The sequence below is a fragment of the Geospiza fortis genome, unplaced genomic scaffold (assembly GCF_000277835.1).
Source record: "Geospiza fortis unplaced genomic scaffold, GeoFor_1.0 scaffold34, whole genome shotgun sequence".
Lineage (NCBI taxonomy): Eukaryota > Metazoa > Chordata > Aves > Passeriformes > Thraupidae > Geospiza > Geospiza fortis.
In genome coordinates this window covers 1,026,126-1,041,005 of record NW_005054474.1, presented here as the reverse complement: position 1 = coordinate 1,041,005, position 14,880 = coordinate 1,026,126, and the positions used below count along the sequence as shown (strand labels likewise).

Below are 14,880 nucleotides of genomic sequence, written 5' to 3'. Positions count from 1 at the left end.
CTGCTGATCCTGTGCTCCATTCCTGACTTTTCTGCAAATTTTGGGATCTGCATCCTCCTGGCTTTGGGATCACCAGCTTAGATCCCCCTGCTCCTGCATGCTGAGCTGGGCTCTGAGGCCAGGCACAGTTGGAGAGCAGCAGCCATGGGGGCTCATCCAGCAGCAGATGTGGATTTGCAGCTGGTGTCTCTAGTCCATGATAAGTTTATCTTCTCTGTAAGGTGCTTTTGGCTTGTTTTTAACAGAAGATCCAAGGCTGTGAGCGCCCTTTTCATCTTCACATCCCAAACACCTCGCAAAGGCTGTGTTCCCTCCTGTGCAGCTGGGGAAACTGAGGCAGGGGGAGCCCATGGCTGGGCACCATCACCACCAGTGGGAGCTGAACCTGCTCCTGGGTGTCCTCATCTTCTTCGCCAACCTTCCTTGAGAGAAAACTCTCCTTTGGCTACCAAACACCCAGGATGCTCCTCTGGGCTGGGATCTCCAACTTGGATCCCCCATCCCCACCTCAGGCTCCCGAGATGAACCTCATGTGGAGATGCTGTTGAAATTCCACAGCTTTTAATGGTCCCATCCTTTTAAATCCTAAAGATCTTCCCTGTGGCTGATGGATGACCCTGAGCTGCGCCCCTTCTGCCTCCAGATCTCTGCAGATTTAGGGATTTCCTGGAGAGGGGGGCTGGAAGGAGCTCCCGACCCCCATTGTTCATGAGGTGGCCTGGGAGGGGAGGGAATTCCTCCTTCCATCTCCTCCCATCCCCAAAAGCTCTTCCATCTATCCCAAGCACAGGAGTTTGGCTGAATGGATTTATTGGTAGAGAGCTGTGTCCTCTCCTGGTGGGAGGAGAGCAAATATTCCATGATACCCCACAAAGGGAAACAGAGTCCCTTAAACCCTGGGACCTTCTCCTTTCCCCCAAATTCCCTTGGAATGCCACAGGAGGGCAACCTGCCCTGTGTCCAAACTTCCTTAGAGAGGCAGAGGGAGGAAATCCCAGCTCCAGACAATGGGAACAGGAACAGGGCCATGAGGCAGATGGGGAATCTGTTCCTCCTGCAAGCTGGGAGAGCCATTTCCAGACAATCCTTGGGTCTTGTCCAAGACCAAAATACCAGGAGGGTTTTATTTGTGTGTGTGTGTGTCACAAGGAAACCCCTCCTTCCCCAGCAAGAAGGTGTGCACCATATTCCTGAATGATCCCAGGGCTGGGGAGAACTCTCTTCTCGTCTCATTTATGGCCTGGCTGGAGTTCCTCCACCCAGTGCTCACCCCAAGGGTCAGATTTAAGGCTGCCCAGCTCCCTTTGACCTGCTCTGTCCCTTGGAGAGTGGTGAGCAGCCATGAAAATCCACGTGGTGCCTGCTCCTTGCTGCCAGGAGAAGGGAAAATAAAGGAGTTTTTGTGGGATTCCTGCACGTTGCAACCTGGGGCTGTGGCAGTAGAAGACAGGGAACATGGATAGCAAAGGAGCAGCCCCATGCTATGAATTAATCAAGGCACATGAGAATGAGCTTTGCTGGAGCAATTTGTTTATCTCCTTGCCTCTCCCATTTTTGGTGCTGTGGGTTGTGCCACTGCTTCTCTGGCTGCATCCTCAGAAGGTGAGGATCCCATGTCCCACCCTGAGCTGTCCCTGAGGAATGAAGTTCTCAGGTTTCTGTGGTTGAAATGGCTCCTGAGATATTAGAAAGTCTTTTTTTCCCAGCCCCACAACTGAAGAAGTCGAGATTCCTCGGTTCTGCTTTCCAAGGTTGTTTATTTTCTCTTATCTATGACATTCTTTCTCTGACCTGCTGAGATCTGTCCAGCAGGTCGGGTTGTGGCACAGCCCCTGCCCTTGGGGTGGTGTTGGCTTTTTATACTAAAACCTAGGTGTACTTCATTTACAATAATTTTCCAACACCTATCACCTGTGTTAGACAGTCTGTCTCTATTCTAAACCAATTAAAAGTGTCCCCATCACAGCAGAAGATGGAGGACAAGGAGAAGGAGAAGAAGGACAGGACATGCCCAGATTCCTCCATCTTGCCTCTTGAACCCCCATTCTAAATCCCCAAAATTCTACTTTTTCACCCTGTGACAAATTCACTATCATTCTACTTAAACTCTCGTGGCTTGCAAATCTTCACACAAAGTTGGTAATTGTTTCCATGGGCTAAAATCAAAGGCACAGGTGTCTTTGACTCCGTGCCAAGGTCTCTGAGCCTCTGCCAGGGTCTCGAGTCCTCCAGGGCAGCCAGAGCAATGTCCTGGGTTCTGACATGAAGTGACTTTATAAGGACAAGCCAAGCCCTCGAGCAGGTCAGAATTGCTCCTCTAAGGGCTGCATACTCTCTTTTCTGTTCAGTTTGACTTTTTGCTCCTCCTCCATCCTCTGGGGGTGGATGCCAACTTTTCCTGGCTCCAGTGTGTGTGGAGGTGTGGGAAGTGCTGAGCAAGGTGAGGGTCTGAGGGTGATTTGGGCAATCACAGCCCAGCAGAGGCTGGAGGCCCCTCAGGAGGTGCAGATGTCACCAGCATGCCATGCCAGTGTTTGGCAGGGAGAACTTTATTTCCTATCCACTTGAAATTCTTCTGGCTGCATCTTGTCCTTCCATGGAATATTTTTGGGATGTCTGTGAGCAGCACAGAGCAGCACAGCTTCCCCACACCCCAAACTCAATCCCATCACCCTGATCATTAATGACACTCCACAGCCTCATCCCTGGGAAGTGCCACCACCAGCTGGGCCCTGTCACAATCACAGGGGGGTGACAGGGTGGCACCAGCCACAGGATCCTATTTTCTGAGGGGTTTACACCCAAAATCCCCATTTCCCCAGAAACCAGGTCCATTTCAGCAGAGCCAGGACTGAGGGAGCTCGACACCTCTGAGGTGTTGTTATTTCTCACCCCTTTTCACACCCTTTAAAGCTGGCTGGCAGCTGTGCAAGTGGGCTTGGTGTGAAGCACCTTTCAAACACAGGGCAGGGGGCAGCGAGCCCCAGATGGCACCAGCAGTGGGATGGAAATGGGCAAAATCACGGGAAAACAGCCCAGAAATGGGGCTCGTCCCCCACTGGGAGAGGCATCACTTCCAGCCCAGCCCTGAGCACCTTTGGGTGCTTCCATCCCTCCTCTGTGCCACCCTCTGGATTGAGGCAGGGTTAATCCATGCCACGACCCCAAATCCTGTTCCCTTCCAGTGCCAGCCCCAGAGAACACCAGTTCAAACATGAACCCGAGCCAAATTCCTCCAGGCACGTTTTTATAATTTCTTTTTTTGTTGTTCCTGCTGCTGACAATGGCTTTGCTCAGAGCTCTGCCCAGCCCTTTCCTCTGCGCTGCCAGACAGAAACAGTGAACCAGGTTGGCTCAGACATGAATGTCCTGGTTTCCTCTCCTCCCCCTGCCCGTGTCTCCGCTCGCAGCCCTGGGGAGGAGCTGCTCTGCAGAGCATCATCCGGCAGTGTCTCAGTGACCCGGTGGCCTGTGCTGGCACTGCCCCGTGCCCCGGGGCTCTCTGCAGCTCGGGAGCATCACTAACATCACTTTGCTCCCTCCCTGCACCTCCTGTGCCCGGCTCCACTCAAAGCAGATCAGGCTGATGATACAAAGCGGGGCTGGAGGATGCGGCATTCACATTCTCTGAAAAATTCTTTCACCCGGGATTTTTCTCCTGAGAAGCCTCAGAGAAAAGGAAAACAATTCTTATCTCATTTGCTTCTCCTGGGTTGTGCTCATGTGGAATGTGTTTGGAGATTGGTTACCCACAGGTGATTGTTTCATTGGATTCTGCTGTGAGTTGTTTTCACTCTTTGGCCAATCAGGGCCAAGCTGTGTCGAGGCTCTGGAGAGAGTCACAAGTTTTCATTATTATCTTTTTAGCCCTCTCTAACTATCCTTTCTGTATTCTTTAGTATAGTGTAGTTTAGTATTCTTAAATATAATATCATAAAATAATAAATTAGCCTTCTGAGAACATGGAGTCAGATTCATCATTCCTCCCTTTGTCTGTCGGGAGATCCGGCAAATGCAATAAATATATAATAAAACCATAATAGTCATCCTAATAACTAAAACTATAGATAATAATAACACATAAAATCATCATCATCACAGTCATCATATCATAATCATCAATCATAATCTCACTGCCCTGACCAAATATCCAACATTGAAGTGAAAGATGACGAAGCAAATCTGACATCAAAGGATCCCAGGGATGGCTTTTCTTCTGGTCGGGGACAATAAGTCTAGAATGTGGTTGGAGATTGTTGGATTGGATTCTGGTGTGAATTGTTTTGTCTCATTGGCCAATCAGTGCCAAGCTGTGTCAGGACTCTGGAGAGAGTCAGGAGTTTTCATTATTATCTTTTTAGCCTTCTGTAAGTATCCTTTCCGTGTTCTTTAGTATAGTATAGCATTCTTTAATATAATATAGTATCTTAAAATAATGAATTAGCCTTCTGAGAACATGGAGTCAGATTCATCATCCCCCCCTGCCACAGGAATCCCTGCAAATACAACAGGAGGAGGGGAGGAGAAAGAGAGAGGAGGAAGAGATGATGCCAGGGGCGCTGCAAAGCAATCCCTGCTGCAGACACAACCTCGTTTGACAGCAGGGCTTCTCCTGGGACATCCCCCAGGAAAGGGGAGACCACCAGGGCTGGGACCCTGTGCTGACGTCGGTGCCCAGAGCCCCTGGGCTGCTTTGGGGAGGTGTTTAGGGTCACCCCAGATGCCACAACCCATTAGTTCTGCCAGGCTCTGGGGATGCTGCAGCTGCCCAGCAGCACTCGGGAGGAGCCGCTGACTGCTCCCACCGCCTCTCCTCCGAGGGTATCCAGAGCCAGGCTGCCTCCCACGGGGCTGTGCTGCATGCTTGGCTTGGTTTGATGGGAGGTGGTCGCTGTCAGGCTCGCAGAATCCCCGGACAAAGCGCTTTCCAGGCTGCAGGGACACGGGTGAGATCAGCCGCAGCTTCAGCGCCTGCTTGGATGGAGCCAGAGGTTTGCAGAGCGTGGAGGCGGCGTGTGCTGGGGAGAGCTGGGCTGGTGGAGCGTGAGACATCCCTGCCTGGGGCATGGAGAGCTGCCCAGCATCCTGGTGGGAGTGGAGAGGTGAGGAGCTCTGCTGGGAATGCCGGGAGAGGGACTGTGTGCCTCCAGGATTTGGGGAGAAGGGAGGACTTGTGTGGCCTCTCCTTCAGCCCCAGCCTGGGAGATGACCTGGGGCTGGTCCTTCTGTGGGTGAGAGCCACGGCAACATGAGCAGAGAGGGGCTGGACCCTGCCCGGGGGATGCTCCAGGCCCTGCATGGGGGATGCTCCAGACCCTGCCCAGGGGATGGTCCAGGCCCTGCCCGGGGGATGCTCCAGACCCTGCCCGGCTTTTGGGGTTGGTTTGGCCGGAGGGTTTGGCCAAGGCTGTTTCTGCCAGGAGATTTAGGCAGAACTCATCAAACGCAGGGTTTGATCTCCTGTGCCCACCCTCAAATGCTGAGGGGGCTCCTGCAGCTGCGGTGCGGGGTGACCTCACCCCTGGTGGTTACAGCACAGAGGGATGCCCTGGAAAACAGGAGTGGCCAGCTCACAGGTTCAGCTTTCTGCAAGAAATTCTGTGTCTAAGGGCAAACACACGAGGTTTTGTGCTCTGGCCAGGACCCGTGTGGGCGTGGAGCTCCTTTATTTATTCCTCCATGAGCAGAGCTCTGCCGGAGATCCCGGGGTGGGAGGATGAGGAGGGAGCTCAGCTCCAGCTTCCACTCAATCCTTCTCCCTGCTTGTCTCCCTCCCTCCCCGTGGCTGCAGAGCCTCCTGGCAGCCCAGAGCACTTTTTTAGCCATTCCAGAGAATTTGAATAGCCCTAGTGAGGGTGAGCTCTGATTTATTGGGAGTGTTTTTATGGTGTTTATGTTGGCAGGCTGCAGTTTGTGTACGGCTGGAAATGTTCGCTGGAGCCTTTTATCACCAGGGCTGAAAAACAACAGAGAGCTGATGAAAAGTCCTGTGCTAATTGCAGAGGGGTTGAGTCAGGGCTGGGGCTGTGAAATGCCTGGCTCTGAGGGGCTGCTGCCTGCAGTCCCCACGGGGAAGGAGAGATGATTTCAGCCATCAGCAGGGTGGGATCCATCCAGGCTGGGTCATTTTGCCACTGAAGGTCACATCTGGCACTGAGAGGGACAGATTGTGGGGGTGCCTCAGGCTCCTGTCCCTGCTCACAGCCTGACAGAACAAGATGATCAGCAGATGTAAGAGGTTTCAGCTTGGGAAAAAAAGCAGTTACTTAAATGTGGTTTTTTTTTTTTTTTTAAACTCAGATGTGGGGCAGCACCTTGTGCTGGTGTTAGAAATGGAATTTCCCACCCCTCACTCCATCCCATCACTCCTCTCCCCAATCTTTGTAGGACATCAGTGTCCCAGCTCAGGTTTTAGTGAAATCAGTGTCTTGGTGAGATCCCACCATCATCTGTGGGATTTAGAACGATTGAACCTCACAAGCCCCTCACAAGAAACAACCTCCTGCACTTCATTTTCCACTGGATTATCCCCTCCCATGAGTCCTGCAGAATTAGTCTGAGAGCAGAAAACTTTTTCAGGTGCCAGCAATGGATCATCTTGGAGCACAGGGAAAGAATTTATCACCTGCCATAAGAAACCTACTTTAAAATCAGCTCCTGATCCCTCCAGCCATGCCCACCTTCCCTTCTCCACATCACAGGTGCTGAGGAGCAGCGGGTGATCCATGGGGTGTGAGCAGCACCTTGGTGTGGGATGGGGACTCTTGAGGGCAGGGAAGAGCTGCAGGGGGATGCCACGCCTTGGGCAGGGTGTGCTTTGGGTCTCCTGGGGACATCTAGAGGAGTGGAGAGAAGAGCTGGAAGCTGAGATGAGTCCCAGACAGTCCCAGGATGTCACAGAACGCCAGAAAGGTTTGGGTTGGAAGGGCCATGGGCAGGGACACCTTCCACTATCCCAGGCTGCTCCAATCCCCATCCAACCTGGCCCTGGACACTTCCAGGGATGGAGCAGCCCCAGCTCCTCTGGGCACCTGTGCCCAGGTGTGGTGGTGTTTACAGGGGTCTGAGGATGAGGGAAGAGATGAGGATCTGACTCCATGTTTCAGAAGGCTGATTTATTATTTTATGATATATATTACATTAAAACTATACTAAAAGAATAGAAGAAAGGATTTCATCAGAAGGTTAGCTAAGAATAGAATAGGAAAGAATGATAACAAAGGTTTGTGGTTTGGCCTCTCTATCCGAGCCAGCTGACTGTGATTGGCCATTAATTAAAAACAACCAACATGGGCCAATCACAGATTCACCTGTTGCATTCCACAGCAGCAGATAATCAATGTTTACATTTTGTTCCTGAGGCCTCTCAGCTTCTCAGGAGACACAATCCTAAGGAAAGGATTTTCCATAAAACATGTCTGCAACACTCAGCTCCAAGGAGGGTTAACCACCCAAATTTAAACAATGAAATCCACCCCAAGTGCCTTAAAACCAGTCTTGGAGGATGTCACAGAGGTTTTATCCTTTGAGGAGGCACAAGGTCCTGCCTCTGTATCACCCCAGAGTTGCTCCATTCCCTGCAACCCTTATTCCAGAAACATCCACTGGGACTCCCCTGCCAGGCAAAAGGGCACTTTATTCCAGGCCAGCAGTTTAGGAAAGGTCCTGGCTGGCATTAGGCACCTCAGTAGATGTGTCCTGCTGGGTGGATCCTAACAAGAAGGGAGGGAGGGAAGGGCACAGCACTACAAGCACATCTACGTGCCTCTAGTCTAGTCACAAGTATGAGAAAATTTAAGGAATTTGGTTCAAAGTGTTTTAGTGAGGCAGAGAACCTTCTGTTTTAAGAGGTTTCTGATATCTCTCAGCCTGCACTGAACCACACAGATTGTAAAGGAGGAGGAAAAAAAAAAAAAGAAAATACACAAAACCAACAAATCCCCCACTTTGCTACTGGCAGTAAAATTTTGGCTGACACATGTGAGCCTCTGTTAACCCATGGCCCTGTGAACGTGCTGCTCAGGGACAGACCTTACAGTAGGAGAGTCCATCCTGCTGTTATTCCAAGCTTCCTAAAAACCAGCCAAAACAAATATTTGGAGGAAAGGCAGGGCCTGCCGGGAGGGAGGACTCGGGCAGAAATGCCCCTGCCACAGGGCAGGAGGTGACATCATCCAGATTCCTTCACTGAGGAATGCAGGATTTGGTCTTCCCTGCCAGTAATTGCATTTCAAAAAACAGGGAAGCAGATTTCACCCAGCGCCTTCCATTGCCCAGCAGAGAGGCTGAATGTTCCCGAATCCCCTTCTTGTCCCTAGTTTAACAAGGGAATTGTGTGGACAGGCAGGGTGAAATTGGTCATCTCCCAAAGCACAAGTGAAAGCACCCAAAATTCCAGAAGTGGGAGCTGGACAGAAATCTGGGCAGGGAGAGCTGGTGGGGCAGCAATGACTTCTTGGGGTGGCCAGGATGGGGCAGGTGATGGGCTGGGGGTGTGTGTGGACTTCTATGCTGGGCAGAGTTTGCTGAGAGCTGCAGGAGGAGCCCATGGTGACCTCCATGGTGACCTCAGTCCTATGAAGCCCAGTGACCACGTTGGGTGTTTTTGAATGTAGAACTTCAGGGGTGACTGGAGAGTTTTGGTCTTTGTAGATCCAATTTGGATGTTCTCTGGTTCTGTGGCTGGAATGGGCTGATGTGTGGAGCATTCTGAGCAACCAGCTGACACCTGGCTTGAGCCAGGGCAGGGACTGTCCCCCTGTGCTGGCACTGCTGGGACACCTTGAATTCCGTGTCCGTGTGTGGGCTCCTCGTGACCAGAAGGACATTGATGGTCTGGAGCCCCAGGAGAGGCTGAGGGAGCTGGGAAGGGGCTCAGCCTGGAGCAAAGGAGGCTCAGGAGGGACCTTGTGGCTCTGCACAGCTCCTGCCAGGAGGGGACAGCCGGGGGGGATCCGGCTGTGCTCCAGGGAACAGGGACAGGATGAGAGGAAATGGCCTTAAGTTGTACCAGGTGAGGTGTTGATTGGATATTAGGGTAATTTTATTCCCTGGAAGGGTGGTCAGGCATTGGAAGAGGCTTTTCAGGGCAGTGGTGGAGTCACCATCCCTGGTAATGTTCAAATACACATTGATGTGGCACCTGGGGACGTGGTTTGAGGTGAACACAGCAGTGCTGGGTTGATGGTTGGACTTGATGATCTTAGAGCTCATTTCCAACCTTAATTTCCCTTAATGATCAGTCTGGTAGGGCTAATTCAGCCAGGCTGAATTTCACCATATCCATGTAATCCCTGGGAAGAGGATGGGATTGCACGAGTGGAATCAGAGGGCCTGTGGCAGGTTTGGGGAGGGTTTTTAATGAAGGTGATAAATTTGTGGGTTTGCGTTCTGCAAAGATGCTCCTTCTTCATTTCTTCTCCATGAAGCTCATTCATTCCTTCTTTTCCATTAAGTTTTTGGCTTTTCCTTTGGGTTGAACACCCCACATCCCATCTCCAGCCCCTGGAGCTTGCAGCCCCCTCCGCCCACCCCAGGCTCTGTGGTGGCTCCACAAACACCTCTGGAAATGGATGTCAGCAGCACTTCCAGCAGCAGCAGAGGGGTCAGTTCCTGTGGGATGGAGGCTGCTGCCACCATTTCAATAGGTGGAACTAGGTGTAGTTCAGCTGCCCCAATTACCAGTCCAACAGGGTGATTTAGTGCCTGGAAAAGCCTGAAATATTTTGCTCCCAGTGCCTGACAGAGGATGGCTGGCAGGAAATGAGCTCCAAGGCAGGGCAGGTTTTGCTGGTTCTCTAATTTCCCGCCAGGTTTGGGAAATTCTTGGCAATGAGATGGAGAGCAGAAGAGAAGAGCTTCGGCCAAAGGAGAAATCCCACTTGGTCAGCAGGATTTTTGGGAAGGGTGGAGTGAGGAGCTCTGAGTGGGCAGCAGCAGGACAAGGGCTGGATCTGCTCTGCTGAGGTGTGCCAGGAGAAGGCCTGCTCACTTTTGGGGCCACAAAGCTGGGTCTGGGGTCATGGCAGGGTGATAATATTGAATTTTGTCATGGCAGAAGAGGCACAACCTGTGACCGTGTTCACAGGGGTCTCAGGATGAGGGAAGAGATGAGGATCTGACTTCATGTTTCAGAAGGCTGATTTATTATTTTATGATATATATTACATTAAAACTACACTAAAAGAATAGAAGAAAGGATTTCATCAGAAGGCCAGCTAAGAATAGAAAAAGAAAGAATGATAAAGGTTTGTGTCTCAGACAGAGTCTGAGCCAGCTGGGCTGTGATTGGCCATTAATTAGAAACAATTCTATGAGACCAATCACAGATGCACCTGCTGCATTCCACAGCAGCAGATAACCATTGTTTACATTTTGTTCCTGAGGCCTCTCAACTTCTCAGGAGACAAAATCCTAAGGAAAGGATTTTTCATAAAAGATGTCTGTGACACACATCCATGCAGGAGGGTTGGGATCAGGTCCCACCTGGGACAGGGTGACAATGCCATGGGAGAAACCTCCTGTGGGACATCCTGGGCTTGGTTTGGATATTGTCCCCCACCAGGCAAGTCCCTTCCCTCATCATACCTCAGCCATCCTCCACCCCAGGGCTGTGTCTGGTGCTGACAATCCTGGTCTGCAGGACTCTCACAGCTCAAGGGAAGACAAAACCAAGATTTCCCTTGCTCTCCTTGGAGAGGGAGAAATCACAGAATCCAATGGCGTGGGTTGGAAGGGACATTAAAGATCATCTGGCTCCCAGAAGGAGAAGGCAGGCACCAATCCCATTGCCTCACACATGCTGAGCAAGCACTCCACCACTGCAGCTAACCCCCTGTGGGATTGCACAGGGGTGGAATAGGGAATAAAGGGCATGGACTAGGGATCTCCTGCTCATTTCTGCCTGGAGTCACCCCAGGGGCAGCACAGAGCTGGCCAAGCAGCACTGACATGAGCTCCAGAGGATTCAAGTGGAGGCTCCAAGGCTTTGAGGTCAGTAGGGACCAAAAAGCAGCCAGGAAAAAAGATGATAATGGATGCGGATCTGCTTTTAAATGACACAAGGAGGCTCAGAGGCTTCATATTTATCACAGCTCAGTCAGCCAGGTGCCACCAGTCAGGTGTGGGGCTGCTCCTCTGTCCCCCCAGCAGGACATGATTTGGGGGTTTGCTTCATGTTAAACTGTTTCTTCAAGTTTCTCAGAAACACAGATGGTGGTGTGGTTTCTTAATTGTTTCTGTCTGGAGGCTGCAGGGAGGATGACTTGGAGAGGAAGGGAGGGAAAGAACCAGAGATGGAAAGACTGAATTTTCACGCAGAGCCTCCCACCACTTCATCTTCTTCCCTCAGCTGCTGGTAATGGCCAGGGTCAGTGATGGCAGCTTTTCACTCCAGAAAATTCTCAGGGGGTTTCCTGGAATATGGAAATGTGGTGGGCTGGGTGCACAGGCAGTGACCACCACAGCAAAGAGGATGGACCTCAGCTGAGCAGCAACAAACTGAGACCTGTCCCAAAAGCTGCCTGGAGGTCAGACACTCTGGCTTGGCATTTTTTAAGGTCTATTTATCACTAAGTGAAGGAGAATAATTTTTTTTTCCTTAAATACCCTCTTTCCACAGCATTTTCTGTGGTTTTTGCCTCTTTAAACTTAGCAGAGGAGGCTGAACCATCCCTGGGCTGGCAGAAAGTGTGGAAGAAATGTGAGCACCAGACTGGGAGCCTGGGAAGGGGCTTGCTGCACATCATGGAGGGATTTTAGTATTATTGTGAATTAAACCATGACTGCATCATCCTCTGTGTCCCATCCCCAGCCTCACAGAGGAGCTTCAGGCATCCCTGCCTGGGAACCAGACACATTCACCAGGGGTACCTGCCCTGGCAGCAGGAGCTGCCCCTTCCCAGGGGTGGTGGAGGGTTTGGGGTGAGCAGGGCAGGGCTCACCTGAGCTGTTCTTTTCTCTAGCAAAACCTGCACCTGATTTTGGGGTCTCCTCGAGCCAGGTCTCATAAGCTCTTGGAGATTTATATCACACCCAAGATAGCTCAGCCACCTCAGATGGCATAATATCAGCAGGATGGCTTCTGTGGTAGTGCTGGAAACAGAGAAGTTATAATAAAAGGCAAAATAACAAAGCTCTTTACAGACAAAAACCAAGCCAGGGCAGGAGGTTCTTTTTCCTGGTAAAACACCTCACAAAAGCCATTAGTTTCTTTGCTCTCTTCTTTTTCTAGTAAATTACTTAGGCAGGACCTTCTGGCTCCTGTCCAATTGGCCATCCTTAAGTTTGAGGTGAAGTCCCCAGGGTCCTGTGAGATGCCTTTTCACCTAACTGAGGAGAGAAACTTCTGGGCTTTTTTCCTTTTTTAGGAGACAAAGGATGATTTGGTCACTTTATCAACAGGGGGCACATCCCTACCTGCACCCACAGGCCTGGTGCTCCCTTGGGAAGCGTCGGGATCTTTAGCTGGTCACAGTGATCCTGAGATGTGTTGGAAAGTCTCTTTTCCCAGCCCGGCGCTTGAAGAAGGAGTCAGAGCTCTTCATTTCTTGGTCTCAAGGTTGTTTATTGTATCTTATCTATCAAAAATTTTCTCCTGCCCTGCTGAGGTCTGCTCAGGAAGAGCTCAGGATCTGCCTGCTCCCGGGGCAGTGTTATCTTTTTATACTAAAAACTACATGTACAATATTTACAATAACTTCCCAATACCTATCACCTGTGTTAGACAGTGAGCTTCTACTCTAAACCAATCTGTGAGTGCCAACATCACAGCAGGAGATGGAGGCCAAGAAGAAGAAGAAGGAGAAAGGCTGGACACAGCCAGTTCCCTCCAGCTTGCCTCCTGAACCCCCATAGCAGAAACTCTAAAATCTACTTTTCCATCCCATGATAACTTCACTATTATTCTACCTAAACTGTTGTGGCCTGCTGATCTTCATAAAGGGTGGTAACTTGCTCCATGGGTCATAATCAAAACCACAGGGGCATTCTGGGCTCTGTGCCAGGGTCCCTGAGACCCCTGGCAGGGGTCTTGGCTGCTCAGGACAGCCAGAGGGATGTCCTGGGTCCTGACAGGGAAGATCTCTGCATCAGGACCGACCTGAAAACAAAGGCAGAGCCCTCATCTCCCCGTGTCTCAGGCTGCGGATCAGCCCTGAGCATGGAGCGTTGCTGGCTCGGGCCCACAGCCATGAGCTGCAGCTTCCCCTAGCCAACAGGCATGGAAGGGCTCTCCTCCTCCTCCTCCTCATCCTCCTCCTCCTCCTTCCTGCCCTCCCCTTCCTCCCCAACGTGCTCATTCATGAAAAGTTCCCAGTTGGATGGACGTGAGGAGAGGAATTGGTGTTGGCGCGTTTTTTCCCGCGCGCCGGCCAAGGGAGGTCGTAGGCCCAGAGGGATTTAATCTTTGTTTTCACAGCTGGATTCCACATTATCCTCTCTTCTCTCCAGCTTTTTATTGCTGCTCATTCTCTGGAGCAACCTGTAGGGAAGCGGAGTGTGTGCTGGTGTGGGGCACAGCCTGCTGTGGCTGGCCCAGGGGCAGTGAGGGGTGCTATCCCCTCAGGACAGGATGAGGAGCAATGGCCATAAACAAAAACACAACGAGTTCCACCTCAACATGAGGAAAAGCTTCTTCCCATGGTGGGTGGCAGAGCTCTGGAACAGCTGCCCAGGGAGGGTGTGGAGCCTCCATCTCTGGGGACACGCCAAACCCACCTGGATGAGTTCCTGTGCCACCTGCTCCAGGTGACCTGGAGCAAAAAAAAAAGACTGGTGGAAGGCACAGCTGAATGAAGCTTCTCCCCCAGCTGTGTCCAGCTCTGGCCCCTCAGTTTGGGAAGGATGTTGGGATGCTTGAGCGCATCCAGAGGAGGCAACAGGGCTGGTGAGGGGCTGGGAACACAAACCCTGTGAGGAACGTGTGAAGGAACTGGGGGTGCTCAGCCTGGAGAAGAGGAGGCTCAGAGGTGCCCTTATTGCTCTCCACACCTTCTGAAGGGAGGCTGCAGACAGGTGGGGTCGGTCTCTGACAGAACCAGAGGACGCGGTCTCCAGCTACGCCAGGGAAGGTACAGGTTGGATATTAGGAAAAAATTTTTCACCAAAAGAATAATAAAGTACTGGAGTGCTCTTCCCAGGGAGGTGGTGGAATCACCATCTCTGGATGTGTTTAAAAAAAGCCTGGCCATGGCACTTGGTGCTATAGTCTGGTTGAGGTGTTAGGGCATGGGCTGGACTCGATGATCTTGGAGGTCTCTTCCAGCCTCATCATTCTGTGATTCTGTGATCTTGCCTGGGCAGGGGGGTTGGACTGGCTGATCCCCAGAGGTCCCTTCCAACCACAACAGTTCCAGGGTTCTGTGATTCCATGAGCTGCAGAGCCCCATGTGTTCATCAAGGACTGAGGCTGGAAGGGATTGTGTGCTCCTGCAGTGGGGCCATGCAATGGATCCTGTCTGGGCAGGGAGGGAGGAAGGTGCCATCCCATAATATTCCCCTGAGGACACCTGGCTGCAGCCAGCATCTCCTGGCTCCTTTTATCCCTGTCCAACCAGCTTGGTCCATCCTTCCATGGGACAGGGCAGGGAGCAAGGCTGGGATCATCTGCCTTGGCCTGGAGTGTGATGGGATCAGAGCAAACTCTTGGGATCATGGTCCCAGCCCGGGCACACCACAAGTTTGGGGAATGCTCTAGGGTTGGATGAAGGTGGGCTATGGATTGGTGGCATGGTGTAGGTTTGGTGGTGTTGGTGTGGATTTGGTGGTGTTGGTGTGGGTTTGGGGGCGTTGGATCGTTTTTCATGGTGCTGGTGTAGGTTTGGGGGTGTTGCTGTAGAGTTTGGTGGTGTTGGTGTAGGTTTGGTGGTGCTGGTGTAAGGT

General features: G+C 51.6%; 1 protein-coding gene across 1 annotated transcript in view; it reads left to right on the top strand.

Moving 5' to 3' along the window:
• The window catches only part of GJC2 (gap junction protein gamma 2), a 33,371-nt gene that overhangs the window by 813 nt on the left and 17,678 nt on the right, over positions 1-14,880 (top strand). The gene's annotated exons all lie outside the window — the stretch shown is intronic.